We start from the raw sequence: 13,136 nt of genomic DNA, 5'->3' as shown, positions 1-13,136 counted from the left end.
CACAGCTCCCCATGTGTCTTTTAAGGCTGAAGCCTAATGTGGGCGTTTTTGGAATTTGCAACATGTCAATTATTCCTATGGAAACACCGGGGGTTGCCCTATAGGAATAACTGAAGCAGAAAGTCTGCAGAGAGAATATCTGCACCCCCATATCTCCCCACCACACTACACCATGCACCCCACATTTGTCCCCTCACACAACACCATGCACCCCACATTTGTCCCCTCACACAACACCATGCACCCCACATTTGTCCCCTCACACTACACCATGCACCCCACATCTCTCCCCTCACGCTACACCATGCACCCCACATTTCTCCCCTCACGCTACACCATGCACCCCACATCTCTCCCCTTACACTACTGGCAGATCTGGAAAGTGCTTGGGATATTCTTGGCTTGATCCCATTGTTGTTCCCACCTGGATGCCTATTACACATGACTTGTCTTTACGTTCTCTGCCTCAATACCCACCGATACCTCTCCAGTATAACAGTCATATTTTGACCCTGCTACAAATGGCATGATCCGAAGAAGAGGGGTGATCCTATCCTCTCTGCTGCCTGAGGTGAAGCAATAGAACGGCATCCCCCCCAAAAATAAAAAATAAATAGCCACCCAGCTATCTTTAGTCACCCCCCCCCCCCCCCACTGGCAGATCAACAAATCCGCTTATTTGGCCCCCACACCTCCTTTATTTGGCCCCACACAATATACAACCCTTTTTTTTTTACCACAACATGATACCTGACCCCTTTTCTTGCCCCTCACTCGGTATATGACCCCCTTTATCTGGCTCCCAACCACCAGAGTGTTCAGAGGATTTTATAAAAGGCGACACCACACAATAAAGAAGCCACAGACACAATGATTAAATTAAATTAATCTAAATTTTATTACTATAATAAATCTAAAATATTTAGAAACCATCCAGTATAATTTATAGGATTTACTGCATAAAATAGTGTGAACCAGAGGAAGGCGAAAAGAACCCCCATATAAGGGGGAAAAAATTCCTTCCTGACCCCAAGTCCTGGCGATCGGCTACTCCCTGGTTCACTGCAGTGATGACACTGGATGGGGCCCTGTCACATGTATATATTATATCTACACAATACGTATATATTATCTGATTTATACTGTGCTATATGTTATGGCTATCACTAAGTGGACCTATACCTATGCACAAGTCTATATTATACTAGGCTTACACATTTTTTTGAATTTTTATTTTTATTTTTTATTTTGTCCTTATTATACCTATGATAATCCTATTCCTGCGGTATATAATCCTATTCTATATATAATCTCTAGCATTCTAATTTTTTTTTCCAATTTTTATACTATTTTTCAATACTATTCCTATGCTAATCGTATTCCTGTTATATCTAGGTTATCTTATATATAAAGTCTAACATCTAATATTATACACCTATAGTTTATTATTATTTCTATATATAATCTTATGATACACATTTTTTTTTTCTTTTTTTATATTTATTTTATTATTTTTATACTATATAGTACTATTACACTTACACTCGTATCTTATTATACTACACTTACACTAAACTATCACTCTATATCTCATCTTATACACTTATTTTTTTTGTTTGTTTTTTTAGATTTTATTTTTATACTATAATGTGTTATTACACTTATTCCTCTAGTTTATATCTTATCTAATATATAATATCAGTTATTCTTATATTTATTTATTTTCTTGTTTTATACTTCTTTTTTTTTTTTTACTATTTTCTACTATTAGCCTATCTATAATATTTTTATCTTATTTCTGTCTTAGCCTAAAATTTCTAGCTTATATATTTATATCATACTTACGATATTTTATGCCTATTTCTATGTTAGTTTTTTTACCATTTTTATTTTTATTATTTTACTTAGATTATCCTTATCATACTGTTATCTTAAAGGTGTTGTCTAGGAATTGGACCAACTCTTGTAAAGGCCAGGGATAATAAAAAAGAAAAGCCTCACCCGCCCCTATCTCTGGCACACTGTCACCCGCCGCCTGTGTCTGTTCAGTCTTTGCTGGTACCTGGATGCTGTAAGTCCTGCGCCCCATGTGACTGCTGAGATCAATCAGTGGCTTCAGTGGCCGCTGGAGAGGGAACTGGTGACATGACTCACACCATCACCGGTTACTTACCAGCGACTGCAGCGGTCACATGGGACTCAGGACTTACAGCATCCAGGTACCAGCAAAGACTGAACAGACACAGGCGGTGGATACAGAGTGCTGGGTATAGGGAGATGGGTATTTATATGTTACGCCTCCTCTGGCCTCCATAAACATTGGCCCAATTCCTGGACAACCCCTTTACCTTACATTCTGAATTGCTATTCTATATTATAGTTATGTGTTTTTTCAGTTTTGTTTTTTTTTACTACAACTTTATATTTATAATTATTCCTATCTTGTCTAGTTTATATCCTATATGACTGCTATCACTCTTATTATTATCTTCTATCTGACTTTTTTTTAAAATTTTTGTTTTTAATGTTATTGTGACTATACTTACCTATACTTACCTAACGTCTATGTAGGAAGGAGGCAATCCTGGCCCTGACGTTGCGGAGGAGCCGTCTTACTGGGATGCAGGACCAGGCGCAGCAAGTTGTTTCCTCCTCCTCCTCTTCTTCTGAGGCCTCTTCTTCTGGTGTTTCTTCTTCCTCCGCATCTTCAGTTGACTCCAAGGCCTCTTCTTGTGATGTTTCTTCTTCTGGAGTCTCTTCATATGATTCCAACGCTGGTTCCTATAAATAAGATGAAGTCACAAATGAGTATAAATCCTTTTATTTCAGATGAAGGTAAGGATAAGATATGGATCTCTATGATAATATGACTATGTGGAGACATCACTTACATCGTCCTCCTCGGGGGTCCTGAGGCCGTCGTCCTCATTCACGTAGATCCACTGCAATAGATCAGGTAATGGTTAGTTTTCCATGTCATTTTATTACCATGTGTAGTAATCTAGTGAATCTATAAGAAATGGTGAGAAGATCCCGCTCTATAGAGGATCTCTGGTGCTGGTGTAATGGAATGACATGTCATGTGTCAGGATCTGGATGTGATCAGTCAGTAACATGTGGAATCACAGAATAAGAAGAATCTGCAGAATTATAGACTCTGAGGTCTTCTGGGCTGTGGTCACATGTATGTATTACAGTCTATTCTTTACAAGGCTCTTACCCCGTCCTCAGAGTCTTCACCTTCGTCATTTTCATCCTTGGAGAAGTAAAGAGATAAAATATCTTATTAAATATAGAGTTCTGGATCTGAATCCAACCAAGAACAACATGTGCATAGAGTTTGTCTGTTCTCTGGTCTTTACATGAGTTTCCTCTACACTCTATAATATACTGATATTCCTATAAAACTGACCCTACTGTATATGTGTGTGATATAGGGACATTATATAGTGAGCCCCATTGTGGGCAGTGACTGATGTGTATGATGACAATTTCTATAGAGCGCTACAATACAGCACAATAACTAACACAATTGTATGATATTGTCTTATGTGGGGAGGGGGCAGTGAGGTGGAATTTCTAATATCAGATATAGAGATGAGCGAACAGTGTTCTATCGAACTCATGTTCGATCGGATATTAGGCTGTTCGGCATGTTCGAATCGAATCGAACACCGCGTGGTAAAGTGCGCCATTACTCGATTCCCCTCCCACCTTCCCTGGCGCCTTTTTTGCTCCAATAACAGCGCAGGGTAGGTGGGACAGGAACTACGACACCGGTGACGTTGAGAAAAGTAGGCAAAACCCATTGGCTGCCGAAAACATGTGACCTCTAATTTAAAAGAACAGCGCCGCCCAGGTTCGCGTCATTCTGAGCTTGCAATTCACCGAGGACGGAGGTTTCCGTCCAGCTAGCTAGGGCTTAGATTCTGGGTAGGCAGGGACAGGCTAGGATAGGAAGGAGAAGACAACCAACAGCTCTTGTAAGAGCTAAATTCCAGGGCACTGACGGGCTCAATCGCCGCAACCCAGCTTTCCCAGGATCCTGAATGGAATACACTGTCAGTGTATTCCCGTATACCCGATATATACCCCGATACCCGTTCCAACGGTGTGCCCCCCCACCTTCGCCCCAGAAATACCCTGCAAGTCCCCTAGCAATAGAATTGGGGCTATATACACCCACAATTTTTACTACTGGTATACAGTGCCATTGTCTGACTGGGAATTCAAAGAATATATTGGGAATACAAATACCCTCATTTCTTGCTACTGCCATATAGTGCCAGTGTCTGACTGGTAATTCAAAGAATATATTGGGGTTACGTGCACCCACAATTTTTACTACTGGTATACAGTGCCATTGTCTGACTGGGAATTCAAAGAATATATTGGGAATACAAATACCCTCATTTCTTGCTACTGCCATATAGTGCCAGTGTCTGACTGGGAATTCAAAGAATATATTGGGGTTACATGCACCCACAATTTTTACTACTGGTATACAGTGCCATTGTCTGACTGGGAATTCAAAGAATATATTGGGAATACAAATACCCTCATTTCTTGCTACTGCCATATAGTGCCAGTGTCTGACTGGGAATTCAAAGAATATATTGGGGTTACGTGCACTCACAATTTTTACTACTGGTATACAGTGCCATTGTCTGACTGGGAATTCAAAGAATATATTGGGAATACAAATACCCTCATTTCTTGCTACTGCCATATAGTGCCAGTTTCTGACTGGGAATTCAAAGAATATATTGGGGTTACGTGCACCCACAATTTTTACTACTGGTATACAGTGCCATTGTCTGACTGGGAATTCAAAGAATATATTGGGGTTATAAATACCCTCATTTCTTGCTACTGCCATATAGTGCCAGTTTCTGACTGGTAATTCAAAGAATATATTGGGGTTACGTGCACCCACAATTTTTACTACTGGTATACAGTGCCATTGTCTGACTGGGAATTCAAAGAGTATATTGGGAATACAAATACCCTCATTTCTTGCTACTGCCATATAGTGCCAGTGTCTGACTGGGAATTCAAAGAATATATTGGGGTTACGTGCACCCACAATTTTTACTACTGGTATACAGTGCCATTGTCTGACTGGGAATTCAAAGAATATATTGGGGTTATAAATACCCTCCTTTCTTGCTACTGCCATATAGTGCCAGTTTCTGACTGGTAATTCAAAGAATATATTGGGGTTACGTGCACCCACAATTTTTACTACTGGTATACAGTGCCGTTGTCTGACTGGGAATTCAAAGAATATATTGGGAATACAAATACCCTCATTTCTTGCTACTGCCATATAGTGCCAGTGTCTGACTGGGAATTCAAAGAATATATTGGGGTTACGTGCACCCACAATTTTTACTACTGGTATACAGTGCCAATTTCTAACTAGGAATTCAAAATGCGCAAGGCTCCCGGAAAGGGACGTGGACGAGGCCGTGGGCGAGGTCGGGGGAATGGTTCTGGGGAGCAAGGTAGCAGTGAAGCCACAGGGCGTCCCGTGCCTACTCCTGTGGGGCAGCAAGCATTGCGCCACTCCACAGTGCCAGGGTTGCTTACCACATTAACTAAACTGCAGGGTACAAACCTTAGTAGGCCCGAGAACCAGGAACAGGTCTTGCAATGGCTGTCAGAGAACGCTTACAGCACATTGTCCAGCAGCCAGTCAGACTCTGCCTCCTCTCCTCCTATTACCCAACAGTCTTGTCTTCCTTCCTCCCAAAATTCCGAAGCTTTACAGAACAATAACCCAAACTGTCCCTGCTCCCCAGAGCTGTTCTCCGCTCCTTTCATTGTCCCTCAACCTGCCTCTCCACGTCACGATTCCACGAACCTAACAGAGGAGCATCTGTGTCCAGATGCTCAAACACTAGAGTCTCCTCCATCTCCGTTCGATTTGGTGGTGGATGACCAGCAACCCACCCTCATCGACGATGATGTGACGCAGTTGCCGTCAGGGCATCCAGTTGACCGGCGCATTGTGCGGGAGGAGGAGATGAGACAGGAGTTGGAAGAGGAAGTGGTGGATGATGAGGACACTGACCCGACCTGGACAGGGGGGATGTCAAGCGGGGAAAGTAGTGTGGATGTTGAGGCAGGTGCAGCACCAAAAAGGGTAGCTAGAGGCAGAGGCAGAGGTCAGCAGCTTAGGCGAAGCCAGGCCACACCCGGAATCTCCCAAGATGTTCCAGTTCGTACCCAGCCCCGAAAAACTCCCACCTCGAGGGCACGTTTCTCGAAGGTGTGGAGTTTTTTCAAGGAATGCGCCGAGGACAGATATATTGTTGTCTGCACAATTTGCCTCTCGAAATTGATTAGGGGCTCTGAGAAGAGCAACCTGTCCACCACTTCAATTCGCCGTCATTTGGAATCCAAGCACTGGAATCAGTGGCAGGCAGCAACGGCAGGACAAAGGCCGCCTGCCGTTCACGCCACTGCCACTGCCTCTGCCACTGCCTCTGCCTCTGCCACTGCCACTGCTGACTGTGCTGGCGATGCACTCCAGAGGACGAGCCAGGACACCACTTCATCTGCCTCCGCCACTTTGTTGACTTCTACCTCATCCTCCCCTGGTCCTGTCTTATCTCCTTCTCCTGCACCATCAAAGGCACCATCAGGCGTTTCTTTACAACAACCCACCATCTCTCAGACATTGGAGCGGCGGCAGAAATACACTGCTAACCACCCACACGCGCAAGCCTTGAACGCCAACATCGCTAAACTGCTGGCCCAGGAGATGTTGGCGTTCCGGCTTGTTGAAACTCCCGCCTTCCTGGACCTGATGGCAACTGCGGCACCTCGCTATGCCGTCCCTAGCCGTCACTACTTCTCCCGGTGTGCCGTCCCCGCCTTGCACCAGCACGTGTCACTCAACATCAGGCGGGCCCTTAGTTCCGCGCTTTGCACAAAGGTCCACTTGACCACCGACGCGTGGACAAGTGCATGCGGACAGGGACGCTACATTTCACTGACGGCACACTGGGTGAATGTAGTTGAGGCTGGGACTGCTTCCCAAACTGGCCCGGTGTACCTCATCTCCCCGCCTAACATTCCTGGCAGGAACACGAGAAGAACACCCCCCTCCTCCTCCTCCTCTACCGCCTCCTCCTCCGCCACCGCCTCCTCCTCCGCCACCGCCTCCTCCTCCGCTGTTAGATTGACCCCAGCTACGAGTTGGAAACGTTGCAGCACTGGCGTTGGTAGACGTCAGCAGGCTGTGCTGAAGCTGATCAGCTTGGGGGACAGACAGCACACTGCCTCCAAGGTGAGGGATGCCCTCCTCGATGAGACGGCAATATGGTTTGAGCCGCTGCACCTGGGCCCAGGCATGGTCGTTTGTGATAACGGCCGGAACCTGGTAGCAGCTCTGGAGCTTGCCGGACTCCAACATGTTCCATGCCTGGCCCACGTCTTCAACCTAGTGGTGCAACGTTTCCTAAAGAGCTACCCCAATGTTCCAGAGCTACTGGTGAAAGTGCGGCGCATGTGCGCCCACTTTCGCAAGTCGACAGTAGCCGCTGCTAGCTTAAAATCTCTCCAGCAACGCCTGCATGTGCCACAACACCGGCTTTTGTGCGACGTCCCCACACGCTGGAACTCAACGTTTCAGATGTTGAATAGAGTGGTTGAGCAGCAGAGACCTTTGATGGAATACCAGCTACAAAACCCTAGGGTGCCACAAAGTCAGCTGCCTCAGTTTCACATCCATGAGTGGCCATGGATGAGAGACCTTTGTGACATCCTACAGGTCTTTGAGGAGTCCACAAGGAGGGTGAGCTCTGAGGATGCGATGGTGAGCCTTACAATCCCGCTCTTGTGTGTTCTGAGAGAATCCCTGATTGACATCAGGGATAACTCAGATCACACAGAGGAGTTAGGGATAGCATCCGATCCGTCACAGCTGGAGAGTAGGTCCACACATCTGTCCGCTTCACTGCGTTTAATGGAGGAGGAGGAGGAGGAGGAGGAGGAAGAAGAGTTGTCCGATGATGTGATGGTGATACAGGAGGCTTCCGGGCAACTTCGAATCGTCCCATTGTTGCAGCGCGGATGGGTAGACATGGAGGATGAGGAGGAAATGGAGATTGAACTTTCCGGTGGGGCCAGAGGAGTCATGCCAACTAACACTGTGGCAGACATGGCTGAGTTCATGTTGGGGTGCTTTACAACCGACAAGCGTATTGTCAAAATCATGGAGGACAACCAGTACTGGATCTTTGCTATCCTTGACCCCCGGTATAAAAACAACATCTCGTCTTTTATTCCGGTAGAGGGGAGGGCCAATCGCATCAATGCTTGCCACAGGCAATTGGTGCAGAATATGATGGAGATGTTTCCAGCATGTGACGTTGGCGGCAGGGAGGGCAGTTCCTCCAGTAGGCAACCAAGTTCTCACCGGTCCACACAAACGAGGGGCACACTGTCTAAGGTCTGGGACACCTTGATGGCACCCCCTCGCCAAAGTGCCGCCACGGAGGGTCCTAGTGTCACCAGGCGTGAGAAGTATAGGCGCATGTTGCGGGAATACCTTTCCGACCACAGCCCTGTCCTCTCCGACCCCTCTGCGCCCTACACGTATTGGGTGTCGAAGTTGGACCTGTGGCTTGAACTTGCCCTATATGCCTTGGAGGTGCTGTCCTGTCCTGCCGCCAGCGTCCTATCTGAGAGGGTGTTCAGTGCAGCCGGTGGCATCATCACTGACAAGCGCACCCGTCTGTCAGCTGAGAGTGCCGACCGGCTCACTTTGATAAAAATGAACCACCACTGGATAGAGCCTTCATTTTTGTGCCCACCTGTGTAAAGCACCCCAACATGAAACTCCATGTCTGTACTCAACCTCTCCAATTCCTCCGCATCCTCATACTCATCCACCATAAGCGTTGCACAATTCTGCTAATACTAGGCTCCCTCCAACATGATTTCCCCCAACTCTGCTGGTTAGAGGCTCCCTCCACCCTGATTTCCACCAACTCTGCTGGTTAGAGGCTCCCTCCACCCTGCTTTCCCACAACTCTGCTGGTTAGAGGCTCCCTCCACCATGAATTTGCCCAAACTGGGCTGTTTAGAGGCTCCCTCCACCATGAATTGGTCCAAACTGGGTTTTTTAGAGGCTCCCTCCACCATGAATTGGTCCAAACTGGGCTGTTTAGAGGCTCCCTCCACCATGAATTTGCCCAAACTGGGCTGTTTAGCGGCTCCCTCCACCATTAATTGGTCCAAACTGGGCTGGTTAGAGGCTCCCTCCACCATGAATTTGCCCAAACTGGGCTGTTTAGAGGCTCCCTCCACCATGAATTTGCCCAAACTGGGCTGGTTAGAGGCTCCCTCCACCATGAATTGGTCCAAACTGGGTTTTTTAGAGGCTCCCTCCACCATGAATTTGCCCAAACTGGGCTGTTTAAAGGCTCCCTCCACCATGAATTGGTCCAAACTGGGCTGTTTAGAGGCTCCCTCCACCATTAATTGGTCCAAACTGGGCTGGTTAGAGGCTCCCTCCACCATGAATTTCCCAAAACTTGGCTGTTTAGAGGCTCCCTCCACCATTAATTGGTCCAAACTGGGCTGGTTAGAGGCTCCCTCCACCATGAATTTGCCCAAACTGGGCTGTTTAGAGGCTCCCTCCACCATGAATTGGTCCAAACTGGGTTTTTTAGAGGCTCCCTCCACCATGAATTGGTCCAAACTGGGCTGTTTAGAGGCTCCCTCCACCATGAATTTGCCCAAACTGGGCTGTTTAGAGGCTCCCTCCACCATTAATTGGTCCAAACTGGGCTGGTTAGAGGCTCCCTCCACCATGAATTGGTCCAAACTGGGTTTTTTAGAGGCTCCCTCCACCATGAATTGGTCCAAACTTGGCTGTTTAGAGGCTCCCTCCACCATTAATTGGTCCAAACTGGGCTGGTTAGAGGCTCCCTCCACCATGAATTGGTCCAAACTGGGTTTTTTAGAGGCTCCCTCCACCATGAATTTGCCCAAACTGGGCTGTTTAGAGGCTCCCTCCACCATGAATTGGTCCAAACTGGGCTGGTTAGAGGCTCCCTCCACCATGAATTTCCCAAAACTTGGCTGTTTAGAGGCTCCCTCCACCATTAATTGGTCCAAACTGGGCTGGTTAGAGGCTCCCTCCACCATGAATTTGCCCAAACTGGGCTGTTTAGAGGCTCCCTCCACCATGAATTTGCCCAAACTGGGCTGTTTAGAGGCTCCCTCCACCATGAATTGGTCCAAACTGGGTTTTTTAGAGGCTCCCTCCACCATGAATTGGTCCAAACTGGGCTGTTTAGAGGCTCCCTCCACCATGAATTTGCCCAAACTGGGCTGTTTAGCGGCTCCCTCCACCATTAATTGGTCCAAACTGGGCTGGTTAGAGGCTCCCTCCACCATGAATTTGCCCAAACTGGGCTGTTTAGAGGCTCCCTCCACCATGAATTTGCCCAAACTGGGCTGGTTAGAGGCTCCCTCCACCATGAATTGGTCCAAACTGGGGTTTTTAGAGGCTCCCTCCACCATGAATTGGTCCAAACTTGGCTGTTTAGAGGCTCCCTCCACCATGAATTGGTCCAAACTGGGGTGGTTAGAGGCTCCCTCCACCATTAATTGGTCCAAACTGGGCTGGTTAGAGGCTCCCTCCACCATTAATTGGTCCAAACTGGGCTGGTTAGAGGCTCCCTCCACCATTAATTGGTCCAAACTGGGCTGGTTAGAGGCTCCCTCCACCATTAATTGGTCCAAACTGGGCTGGTTAGAGGCTCCCTCCACCATGAATTTGCCCAAACTGGGCTGGTTAGAGGCTCCCTCCACCATGAATTGGTCCAAACTGGGGTTTTTAGAGGCTCCCTCCACCATGAATTTGCCCAAACTGGGGTGTTTAGAGGCTCCCTCCACCATGAATTTGCCCAAACTCTGCTGGTTAGAGGCTCAATCCACCCTGATTTTCAAAACAAATGTTGGTGCCAACCTCAACTTACTACAAGGGCCAAATTCACTGCTGGTGACAAGCTCTCCTCACTGCAAGTGCCAAATACACATGTTTCAAGGTGTTTTCCTACTGTCAGAGAGGTGGTATTGAGTGTGTAAAGTGTGTAGTTGTTAGGCTGTGATGTTGGGGTAATAGAGGGTCTTTGGTGTGTTAGATGCCCCCAGACATGCTTCCCCTGCTGTCCCAGTGTCATTCCAGAGGTGTTGGCATCATTTCCTGGGGTGTCATAGTGGAATTGGTGACCCTCCAGACACGGATTTGGGTTTCCCCCTTAACGAGTATCTGTTCCCCATAGACTATAATGGGGTTCGAAACCCGTTCGAACACACGAACATTGAGCGGCTGTTCGAATCGAATTTCGAACCTCGAACATTTTAGTGTTCGCTCATCTCTAATCAGATATGGAAATGTATGTGACAAATATGAATATTATATGATGTTATGTCCTATGTTGTAATGATTTGCTAATATCACTTACATAGAGCTCGAAGGTCCGGATTCCGATGAGCATTGCCTGGAAAAATATAGAAATGAAAATAACATGAAACACTGGCGAGTTTATTTACTTCCAATGTGAACAGAGTCTTAACCCATCATTTCCCTTTGCTGTTCACATTGGAAGTAAATGACCTCGCAGTATGTTAGAGAGTAGGATTGTATAATGTGATGTATAAAGTGTTGCTTTACATAGTTTTTTCTCTCTTCTTCTCAGATTGTCTATGTGTGATGATAATGTGGCCACGTGTCTCTATTGTAGTGTCTCTTAAGGCTATTCCGATGTGTTACTCAGAAAAAAATGTTTGAAAGCTAGCATCCCTTTAATGATTACATTTTGTTCACTTTGCTGGCACTTTCTGCAGCCGCCATAAACGCTGTTTGTCACATTACGGAAAATCAGATTTTTTGTTGCAGATTTTGCTGCATTTTTTGTGCAATGTGTGTATGGGATTAGCCAGAATTTCCTCCACTTTGCAGGCACTGTAAAACGCAGCGTTTTTGTTGCAGTGTTTTGCTGTGACCAAAACACAGCATTTTTGCAATGTGGGACCCTGGCCTTAAAGAGGACTTTTCACTACCTGGGGCACATGCGGTTTTATATACTGTTAGAAAGCTGACAGTGCGCTAAATTCGTTCTGTGCCCCAGGTGAAGAGCCATCTGTGCCGGTACTGTAGCTCTGCACTGTCAGAAGGGCATTTCTCACAGTCAGTCAGGAACATCATTCCTTACAGCAGCGTCTATATCGCTGTACTGTGAGAGCGGTGAGGAACGTCTCCCTCCGCTCCTGATAGTACTCGTCCATAGACAGGGGTGGGGGGGCGTTCATCAGTGTCATCACTGGGCGGCAAGCAATGCCCCCTCTCACAGTACAGCGCTATAGACGCTGCTGTGAGGAATGGTGTTCCTGACTGACAGTCAGAAACGCCTTCTGACAGTGAAGAGCACTTTCTAAAGGCTATTCCGACATCTTATCCACAAAAAAAAAAAACAGTTTTAATGGTAGAATCCCTTTAAAGACCTTAGGAACACTCTAGTAGACAGCAGTGATAGGCAGAGCAGTACATCAAATTAACAATATTATTATGCAGTAGGTACAATATTTAAACATTTGAGGCCCCACTTTTAATTTTGCCCAGGGCCCCACTTTGTCTAAAATCGGCCCTGATCATGTGACTTGTTCCACAACAAGCCGACCTGCAGCTGCGCTAGGAAATAAAGATGTTATTTCTCTGGTAATGCGGCGACACAAAACATAACAATTTTATTTAAAAAACGGTTTTTATTGCACAAAAGTAAAAAACATAGAAAAGCTACAGGTCTGGGGTTTCAATGTAATCGTGCCAAACCATAGAATAAAGGGGACAGGTTATTTATAACACATGGTCAACAGACAGCGCACCCCCCCCCAAAAAACAAACAAACAAACAAACAAAAAAAAAAAAACAATGACCCCCCCAGTGGTGAGACCCCCAGTGATCAGATAGTTGTAACCCCCCTGTGGATAGGGAATAAGGGGGAATTGTGGAGAAACCTCTTTAAGATCCATTTCACATTACAATTTGCCAGTACCATAGATGTGCCAGGTAGTGCCCAGTACATGCCCATCACATACCAGTCACATGAACT

The 13,136-nt window shown here is 46.3% G+C and overlaps 1 long non-coding RNA gene across 1 annotated transcript; it reads right to left on the bottom strand.

The window, feature by feature from the left end:
- Positions 1 to 2,910: 2,910 nt before the first annotated feature.
- On the bottom strand, positions 2,911 to 11,522 carry LOC142213473 (uncharacterized). Its single transcript, XR_012717233.1, has 3 exons — positions 11,490 to 11,522; positions 3,221 to 3,256; positions 2,911 to 2,942 (listed from the first exon to the last, which is right to left on the bottom strand). It is a non-coding gene; the product is annotated as an uncharacterized LOC142213473 (long non-coding RNA).
- Between the last annotated feature and the right edge of the window lie 1,614 nt (positions 11,523 to 13,136).

Source organism: Leptodactylus fuscus, chromosome 7 (assembly GCF_031893055.1).
Source record: "Leptodactylus fuscus isolate aLepFus1 chromosome 7, aLepFus1.hap2, whole genome shotgun sequence".
NCBI lineage: Eukaryota > Metazoa > Chordata > Amphibia > Anura > Leptodactylidae > Leptodactylus > Leptodactylus fuscus.
Note: the sequence above shows the minus strand (reverse complement) of the source record. Positions and strands in the feature narration are given on the sequence as shown.